Here is a 10661-nt window from a genome sequence, read left to right as displayed (position 1 = left end):
GATGGACTATTCTCAGCCTAAGATTAATGACATTCAGTCAAGCATCATCAGACTAGCCATCAGGGCTAACACTTTTGATATCAATTCAAGCACGATTCAGATGATACAGAACTCAGTTCAGTTTGGGGGTTCTCCTACTGAAGACCCCAATATGCACATCAAGGATTTCATCGAGATCTGCGATACTTTCAAGTTTAATGATGTGTCTGAAGATGCTATCAAGCTGCGACTCTTCCCATTCTCTCTGAGGGACAAAGATAAGTGTTGGTTACACTTTCTACCAGCAATCAGGAATGCTCTTACTCAGTTTGCTCAGCAAATAGGAGAATCTCTGTGTGAGGTTTGGGATCGATATAAGGAGATGCTAAGGAAGTGCCCACATCATGGCATGCCTGATTGGATGATTATCAACTGTTTCTACAATGGATTGGGTGCTACTTCTAGACCCATGCTTGATGCAGCATCAGGAGGAGCCTTGTGGGCTAAAAGCAACGATGAAGCTTATGAACTTATTGAACTGATGGATGCTAATGAGTAGCAGAATCCTTCTAAGAGGCTGATTCAGGGAAAAGTCGCAGGAATTCTGGAGTTGGACGCAACAACTGTTATCGCTACCCAACTTAAGGCTTTGACGATGAAGGTGGACACTTTGACTAATTATGGAGTTAATCAAATCACCAGTGTCTGCGAGCAATGTGCTGGTGCCCATGAGACTAATCAGTGTGCAATTTCCAGTGAATCAGCTCAGTTTGTGAGCAACTTTCAGTTATCACAGCAATCAGTGCCAACCACCTATCATCCCAACAACCGCAATCATCCTAATTTCAGTTGGAGCAACACTCAGAATGTGGTTCAATAGCCTTATCAACAGTATCCAGCTAAGCAGTACAACCCCCTGGTTTTCAGCAACCGCAGTATGCATCAAGACAACAACTCTAGCCGCAACAAGCTAATGAAAAATCTGAATTAGAAGAGTTGAAGCTTATGTGTAAAAGTCAAGTTGTTTCCATCAAGACCTTGAAAAATCAAATTGGGCAAATTGCCAATGCCTTACTAAATCTTCAGCCTGGTACGCTACCCAGTGACACTGAAGTGCCAGGAAAGAGGGAAGCTAAGAAGCAGGTAAAGGCAATCACTTTAAGGTCTGGAAAGGTTGCGAATCCCGAACAAACTTAAGAGTTGACTGAAGAAGCTAGGGCTGAGAAAGAAGTAGAGCAGCATGATGAAGAAGTGGAATGAAAGAAAACTACTATTGAGGATACTCCTCCTGAGGGTAATACAGGGGAGAAACAGATCTATCCTCTACCGCTTTTTCCTAAGCGACTGCAGAAGAAGAAGCTGGACAAGCAATTTGAAGTTTCTGGAGGTGTTCAAGAAACTTCATATCAACATACCTTTCGCTGAGGCTCTTGAGCAGATGCCTAGTTATGCAAGGTTTATGAAAGGTATTCTCTCTCTCTGGAAGTGAAGCTAGATGATTTAGAGACTGTCGCTCTCACGGAGGAATGCAGTGCTGTGTTGTAATAGAAGTTGCCTCCGAAGCTTAAAGACTCAGAAAGTTTCACTATTTCGTGTACTATTGGAAAAATGTCTTTTGACAGATGCTTATGTGACTTGGGAGCTAGCATTAATCTGATGCCTTTGTCAATTTTCAAGCAGTTGGACTTACCTGATCCAAAACCGACTTATATGACCTTGCAGTTGGCCGACCGTTCTATTACATATACGCGAGGTATTGTGGAGGATGTCTTGGTCAAGGTAGATAAACTCATCTTCCTTGCTGATTTCATAATTCTTGATTTCGAGGAGGATAAGAAGATTTCCATAATCTTGGGAAGACCTTTCTTGGCAACTGGCCGAACCTTGATAGATGTGCAGAAGGGTGAGCTCACAATGCGAGTTCTGGATCAAGATATTACTTTTAATATGTTCAATGCTATGAAATTTCCTACTGATAATGAGGAGTGCTTAAAAGTGGAATTGGTCGATTCGGTGGTCACATCGGAACTTGATCAATTTCTAAGGTCTGATACCTTAGAAAAAGCCTTGTTGGGGAATTCAGATAGTGAAGATGACGAAGGTGAAGAACAATTGCAATATTTGAATGCTTCTCCCTGGAAGAGGAAGATTGATATGCCTTTTGAATCTCTGGGAATGGAGGAATTAAACAAAGCTCCTAAACGCCTCAAGCCATCTATTGAGAAAGCTCCCACTCTTGAGCTTAATCCTTTACCTGAGCATTTGAGGTATGCGTTTTTAGGTGATGCATCTACTCTGCCTGTTATTATTGCTTCTGACCTTTCAGGTAGTGATGAGGAAAAGATTTTGAGGATTCTGAGAGAGTTCAAATCGGCAATTGGATGGACTATAGCATATGTCAAGAGAATCAGCCCTTCATACTGCATGCATAAAATTCTGCTAGAGGAAGGTAGCAAGCCTACCATTGAGCAGCAAAGAAGACTTAATCCAATCATAAAGGAGGTAGTGAAGAAGGAAATTCTTAAGTGGCTAGATGCAGGGATCATCTACCCTATTTATGACAGTTCATGGGTAAGCCCGGTTCAGTGTGTGCCAAAGAAATGTGGAATTACTGTGGTAGAAAATGAGAAGAATTAACTTACTCCTACTAGAACAGTCACGGAGTGGAGAGTTTGCATGGATTACATGAAGCTGAACAAAGCCACTAGGAAGGATCACTTCCCTTTTCCCTTCATTGATCAGATACTCGACAGGTTGGCTGGTCATGAGTACTATTATCTTCTGTATGGTTATTCGGGTTATAATCAAATTTGTATCGCTCCAGAAGATCAGGAGAAAACTACCTTCACTTGTCCATTTGGTACTTTCACCTTCAGACGAGTTTCTTTTGATCTGTGTGGTGCATCAGCCACATTTCAGAGATGTATGATGGCCATCTTTTCTGACATGATAGGCCAGAATGTGGAAGTATTCATGAACGACTTCTCAGTCTTCGGCGATTCGTTTGATGAGTGCTTGCAAAATCTTGGACACGTTCTCAAGAGGTGTGTTGAGACCAATCTGGTTCTTAATTGGGAGAAATGTCACTTTATGGTGCGATATGGCATTATTCTTGGGCACAAGGTTTCTAGTAAGGGTCTTGAGGTGGATAAGGCCAAGGTGGGGGTCATTGAGAATCTTCCTCCACCTATTTATGTTAAGAGAATTTATAGTTTTCTTGGTCATGCGGGTTTCTACAGGCATTTCATCAAAGACTTCTCTAAGATTTCAAAGCCATTGTGCAGTTTGCTAGAGAAAGATGTTCCTTTCAAGTTTGATGATGAATGCCTTATTGCTTTTCAGACATTAAAGAAGAGTTTAATCACGACACCGGTCATAACAGCGCCTGATTGGAATGAACCTTTTGATATGATGTACGATACAAGCGACTATACAGTTGGAGCAGTTCTTGGGCAGAGGAAGAACAACATATTTCATGTGGTCTACTACGCTAGTAAAACCCTAAATGGTGCTCAACTGAATTATACTACTACGGAGAAAGAACTTTTGGCTATTATCTATGGTTTTGAGAAATTTCGATCTTATTTACTTGGGACTAAGGTGACAGTTTTCACTGATCATGCTACAATTCGATATCTTGTCTCAAAGAAGGACTCGAATCCTAGATTGATTAGATGGATTCTTTTGCTTCAAAAATGTGAACTAGAGATCAAGGACAGAAAAGGAACTAAAAATTAAGTCGATGATCATCTCTCGCGTTTAGAAAATCCTAATGCTACTTCATTGGATAAGACATTGATAAATGAGTCTTTTCCCGACGAGCATCTGTTTGGGGTGCAAGAAGAAGAACCGTGGTTTGCAGACATTGTGAACTACCTTGTGAGTAATATCATGCCTCCTGACTTATCTTATGCTCAAAGGAAGAAGTTTCTACATGAAGTGAAGTGGTATATGTGGGATGAGCCGTTTCTTTTTTCGACAAGGAGCTGACCAAATCATCAGGAGATGTATTCCTTATAGCGAAACGGGGGGGGGGAATCTTGTGAGATTGCCACTCAACGGCTTATGGAGCACATTATGGTGGAGAAAAGACAACAGCTCGTGTTCTTCATACAGGTTTCTTTTGGCCGGCATTATTTAAAGATGCTCACCAGTTTGTTTTGAAATGTGATCGATATCAACGTGTGGGTAATACGTCTAAGAAGGATGAGATGCCTCTTAATGTGCTTCTCGAGGTTGAGGTATTTGATGTTTGGGGAATTGACTTCATGAGGCCATTTGTCTCATCTTGTAACAATCAGTATATTTTGTTGGCAATTTATTACGTGTCAAAATGGGTCGAAGTTAAGGCGTCGCCAATGAATGATGCGAAAGTGGTGCTTAATTTTCTTCACAAGCAGATATTCACAAGATTTGGAACTCCAAGAGTCATAATCAATGATGAGGGGTCGCATTTTTGCAATCGCAAGTTCACTGCTATGATGAAAAGGTATAATGTGAATCATCGCATTGCTACGGCTTATCATCCTCAGACGAATGGTCAAGCTGAGGTATCTAACAGAGAGATCAAGCGTATTTTAGAGAAAATCTTATGTCCATCGAGGAAAGATTGGTCTTTAAAGCTTGATGAAGCTGTTTGGGCTTATAGAATAGCATATAAGACTCCATTGGGAATGACGCCGTTCTAGCTGGTTTATAAGGGGTGTCATTTGGCTATGGAGCTCGAGCATAAGGCATACTGGGCTTTGAAGAAGTTGAATCTGGACTTGGATGTGGTTGGAAAGAAGAGGATGCTTCAATCGAATGAACTCGATGAGTTTCGACTTCAAGCTTATGGGAACAACAAAATGTAAAAGGAGAAGGTCAAGAGGTGGCACGATCGGGGTCTAGTGCTCAAATCATTTGAGCTGGGGCAACAAGTTCTATTGTTCAACTCTCATCTCCGTCTTTTTCTTGGAAAGTTGAAGTCAAGATGGTCAGGGCCGTTTATTGTCAAAACTGTATTTCCACATGAAGCGGTGGAAATTTTTAAGAATGATCCGGGCCAGGCATTCAAGGTAAATGGTCAGAGGTTGAAGCATTACTATGGTGACACGAAAAACCGCGAGTTGGTTAGTGTCGTTCTCTTATCCGTTTGAGCTTAAGGTTCTACGTCGAGCTAATGATGTAAAAGAAGCACTTCTTGGGAGGCAACCCAAGTTTGTTGTACATTAGTAAGTAGAGGAAGCAAGAAGAAAAGAGAAAATCATAAAAAAATCAGAAAAAGAAAAAAAATTAAGGGCTCACTTAAGAAGCTTGGCGCGCCCGCGCAGTCCTAGCGCGCGCCCGTGCTGATTTCACAGAAACATGGCGCGCCCGCGCTGTTACAGGGTGCGGCCGCGCCGATTTGGCAGAAGTAGCGCGCGCCCGCGCTGTCTCAGTCCCGACCTAGAAAAAAATAAAACAACAGTTTCAAGAGAAAATCGGGATTTTTAGTCAAAAATCAATTCCAAACCGATTTTTACTCTCCCAAATCCCATAATTCCCTCTCCAAATCAAACCCATTACTCCCATTATTCCCATAATCAAATTCCATCTCTATTCCATATATAATTCTCTTTTCACCACCTATATATACATACACCGCATACACAAACTTCTTCACCAATTCATAAATTCTTAAACACAAATTCTCTCTTAAACACAACTCTTATTCTTTCTACTCACTTCCAATGTCACCCAGGAGACAAAGAACATAAGTCGACAGCAGCACCACCGATTCATCAAGTGTGGGTGTTGTAAGGCCAATGTTCTCTACTCCCGAGGCTGAAGCGGAGTATACTAGTCATCTTTCGAAGCCAATCATCAAGGAACGAGGTTTTCTGCCATCAGGGAAGGATGGTCAGCTGTTGGAAATGATTCTTGAGATGGGCTGGGTTCCTATTTGTGAGGCACCTGCTGCTGTGCCCATGAGTGTTGTTCGCGAGTTTTATGCGAACGCCAAGGCTGAGAAGAATGGCTTCACGGTGGTTCGAAGGAGGACGGTGGAGTATAGTGCACAGGCTATCAGAACTGTGATTGCGCAGCCCGCGAGGAAGCCTGGGCAGGACACCTAGAGCGATAAGATTCCAGAGGACTTTGATCTGGATCTTATTATTACTACTCCGTGCCAGCCCGATACTCACTGGAAGATCAAGAGGGGCACGACCGAGTATTCTACGTTCTCGGCTTCCAGAATGAATAGGTTTTCCCGTGCATGGAACACTTTTATATGTGCTAACATCATGCCATCTTCGCATGTGCATAAGATTATTATGGAGCGTGCACGGTTGTTATGGGGCATTCTTCAGGATGATTATATAGATTTGGGGATGATGATTTAACAGCGGATTTTGAAATTCTTGAAGGGGAGTACTACGGGGTCTATTCCATATGCGTCCGTGGTGACGAAGCTGTGCGTGGCAGTTGGTGTTCATTGGCCTGTACACGAGCAGTTGCAGATCCCGAGTGCTCCTATTGACATCACTACTTTGGCTACGATGCACGAATGAGATGGAGGCAAACCCAATCTGAAGGGGCTTGGTTATACTTTTGACCACCTACCTTGTGGGAGGCTAGCTGCTGGGGCCACTCAGGCGAGCATGACTGCATGGAGATCTCAGCTAGGAGATGAGGCAGGGCCATCGCAGCAGGTGCATGAGGAGGAGGAAGAAGCTGATATGGGAGCTGGCATGAACATGATGCAATACAGGCATCTGGAACGGAGGATGGATGCGATACATGACATTCATAGCAGGTTCACACGTGATCTCACCCAGGCACTTGGGACAGCTTTCAGAACCACCGGTGTTGATATCCAGTGGCCAATTTTTGGTGAGGATTCCGTGTATTTACCTCCGAACATACCCGACACTCCACCCGTTGAGGGTGAGGAGCCTGATTCTGATTAGGTATGCCTGAATTCCTTACTATTACCTTCACTGAGGATAGTGAATATTTTAAGTTTGGGGGTAGTAGATGAAGGAATATGTTTTTATGTGAGTCTCATATAGTTTGCATATTTATGATAGTTTAGTTCATATAGTTTGCATATTTTTCCATATAGTTTTTTTTGATAGTTTTATGTTATTTTGTTCATATAGTTTTCATGCATTTGCATTGTAACATGATCCCTTAGATGATTTTCCGATTGACTTGTGATATTGATGCTAGTGTGGTGATGTCGTGTTTAGAGATGTTAAGTCGTATTAAGTTGATTTGCATGCTAGAGACACTTGTATTTCACTAAATCTTATAGGTTTCTAGAGTGCTAGTTCTTAGTCATGGTTTGTTGGTTTGTCGAGGTTTAATCGCTTGTTATATTTAGAATTTAGGATATTCTCTTAATAACAAAAGGCATGGATATTTAAAAAAATTTGGAGAAAATTAGATTTCATTGCTAGTTGTGTAGGTAGGTGTCAAATGGCTAGTAGCCGGCTCATATTTATATGAGTAGTGCAGGGTTGAATAAGATGGAGTGAAACACACTCATTCAGAAATTCGTAAAAAAAAGAAAAAAAAAAGAGAAAAAAAGAATAAGTGTTATGTATAATTGATCACGAGTGGGCTCTTTAGTACTCGATTTATTAAGTTCTTAGGGGACTTTGTGCCCAGTGACCTAAGGCTTTTATAGTCTGGGATCCGCTAACCTAACGCTCGCTACATGGGTACTGTTGTATAAGTCTTTTGTGGACCTCACTCATTGCACGATCAAATAAGCATACTTGTGTTGTTTTATTGTGAATAAAAGCATGAATCCATGTTAAACACTGATATAGTATTGAAGTGTTATAAGTTACTTTGAGTCTAGCTTTTATTCTGTTTATAAACTTGCGATTATCTTGATAAGTAATGAGTCATGATTGTCGATCTAGTTGCGATAGTATATCTGTAACCATCTGCACACACGCACGTCTCTAGTTTGTAAGTTGATTTGCATGATTTAATTGATCTTTATGCGAGTAACTGCATTTGTTGATATGTTGTTTATCGATTGGTTTAGTTATTCTATTGGGATCGTTGCATTCATATTAGTTGCATTCATGCATTTTTATTCTCTTGTTCTTTGAGTCTGTTTATGCTTGAGGACAAACATCGATTCAAGTTTGGGGGTATGTTGCGTGGCATTTATGACACTTTATAATGCTCTAATAAGCTTTGAATTGATGCATTTGTACTCAAGTTATTGAGTATTTTAACGTGTTTTCTAGTATTTTTGCATTTTAAGCATTAATCTGTGAATCAGGTGAATTAGCATTATTTTGGTGCTAATTTGGTGTCAAGGTGGTGTTGGAATAAAAGATCGTGGAAAGCCGACTCGAAGCAGCAAGGAAAAAGATGAAATCTAAGTTTTTCCTAGAAGGACGGCACGCCCGTGCTGTGATAGTACGCGGTTGCGCCAGGATCCCAGAAAGGCAGCGCGCCCGCGCTGTGATAGCGCGCGCGGTCGCGCCGGTGCGAAAAATATGAATCCTGATTCTAATTCGATTCTAAGTGGGGAGACTTCCAAATTGCAAAGGGCTGCTATATATATATATTCAAATAAGAACGTTTTCATGAGAGGGACGTACTAGAGCGCAAGGAGAGCGGTAAAAAGACCTTTTTTAGCACGATTCAACGAAGACGAAAAAGATCTTGTTTTTACTTGTGAATCTTTGTTTTAAGTTGTATTTGGATGCTGTTTTTCTACTTGTGAACCTTACTCTTGTTTTGTACTTGGTTTAATTTATTCGTAATAAAGACTTCGTTATACCATGCTTTCATCGGAACGCACGTTGATGCTGAGTCCGATTATGGGCTTATCGTTATCGTGGGGTTCTAGCAGATTTATTTATGGATTTCTTTAGTTAATTTTATTTGATACCTTAGTATGTGGTGATTGATATCCTAGTATTGGTTGTGCGTATTCGTCTTATGAGTGTCACAAACTTATAAGATAGTGTGTTAATTCTTAATGAAGCGACAGTGAATTTAAGGATTTAGAACTTGTCATGCTTGCATAGGTTCATGTGTTATTGTTATGCATGATTCGTAGGTAATTTTACCCATCTTACTTGCCCTATGTAATCAAGATAGATAACTTGTGCTTAAACCGTTTTGTTGTAAAATTCTATAGACATATAGTGTCTCAATATAATTGGTGTCTATTCAGCTTATATCTCTTTTGTGGATGTATGGTAGTATGGTACTCGTGCAACGAAAGTTGGCATTTATCGGTTTCATGTTGTCTGATTAGTGTCATCACCATTGCATATTAAGGTTGAGAACAATAAGGCTATTGAATGAAGTATTTAATGAAGTTAGAATCCCATGTTTGTCATATATATTAATTTAATCAATCTTATTCTCTTAGTTATAATTGTTAGTTTAATTCTTAGTTATAAACAACCTCAATTTGTTATCGTCTTAGCATTGAATAATAACCATACATTGTCGCTTAAGTGCGTGAATTAATTAGTTAACCAATACAGTCTCTGTGGGAACGAACTAGAAAAGATTCTATACTATTTGCGAACGCGTATACTTGCGTGTATTATTAGCGCGTGTTTAGCGACTAACAATATTAGAATTCAATTAACTAAATGCCAAGAATAACTCTTCATTACTAGAAAATGACTATTTCGTATCAAAATGTCAAGTAATAGTTATTACTGTATAATCTTAATAATTAATTTCAATTGGAAGTCAAGTTCGATTGCGCGTAACTACATAGTTAAATAAAATCTATATATTTAGTTTCACCACAGTTTTGGGTTTAATTTCACATATCAATATAATAATTAAATAATAATACAATAGCATCAAAATACCAAATTATGGTTATCGTTGTGTAATCTAATAAATAGTTTCAATTTAAACTCGGGCTCGATTCTGACAGGGAATAAAAATAATCCTAATTACAGGGTTAATGTCGCATTAATTAGACATGATTTGCTCCAAGGGAAAAGCCCAATTGTTGAGGCACAAGATACTGATTATTTATTAATTTCATAATTAATAAAGGGGCTAATTAAACAGCCCAATAAAAGTGTTCAAATAAGTAACTACCTCTACAAGAAGTAGTCTCCAAGCAACCTAGATTCAGAAAGAAACTAATTCCTACTTCAAGGACTCCAAAGTCCAATTAGGGGTGGAGACTTGCCCACCAAGTCACCGAATTCTACCCTAATTTCTAGAATCTCAATGTTTTATAAAGGGTCTTACCCCCTCAAATTCAAGTGAATATTTTTAACCAAGAGCCCCATACAACACCACCATTAAACCATGTCTTGGAGCACATCTCTAACCGTCACAAAGTCAGGAAGGCACCACAATCCACGAGACCATCACCTAGAATGACGTGTTAGACTTAATCCTCGAAGGACATAAAAGTCACTACATCCTTGGTGAGCCCTTTCCGCCATAGCTCCGAGGGCATCATCAAGAACTACGTCTTGGCTTGATTTTCTACATGCTAGAGATACGTAGATTAGGCTCTCCAGTTGACATTCTTAGTTGCGGTGACACTTGAATGTCCCTACTCATAATTTCACATGTAAACCAGAGCAGGCAGTAGAAGTTTTTGTAAGCTTGTTATTACATTACAGAACTCCCTTTCTTTCATTAAGTAGTAACGTAATGGAAAATGATGGATCATGTCCTTCGAGCGCCTAGACAGCGTGCTA

General features: G+C 40.1%; 1 non-coding gene across 1 annotated transcript; it reads right to left on the bottom strand.

The window, feature by feature from the left end:
* Positions 1 to 283: 283 nt before the first annotated feature.
* On the bottom strand, positions 284 to 390 carry LOC141716290 (small nucleolar RNA R71). Its single transcript, XR_012573004.1, has one exon. It is a non-coding gene; the product is annotated as a small nucleolar RNA R71 (small nucleolar RNA).
* Positions 391 to 10661: the final 10271 nt, after the last annotated feature.

This window comes from Apium graveolens, chromosome 3 (genome assembly GCF_009905375.1).
Source record: "Apium graveolens cultivar Ventura chromosome 3, ASM990537v1, whole genome shotgun sequence".
Classification (NCBI taxonomy): domain Eukaryota; kingdom Viridiplantae; phylum Streptophyta; class Magnoliopsida; order Apiales; family Apiaceae; genus Apium; species Apium graveolens.
Note: the sequence above shows the minus strand (reverse complement) of the source record. Positions and strands in the feature narration are given on the sequence as shown.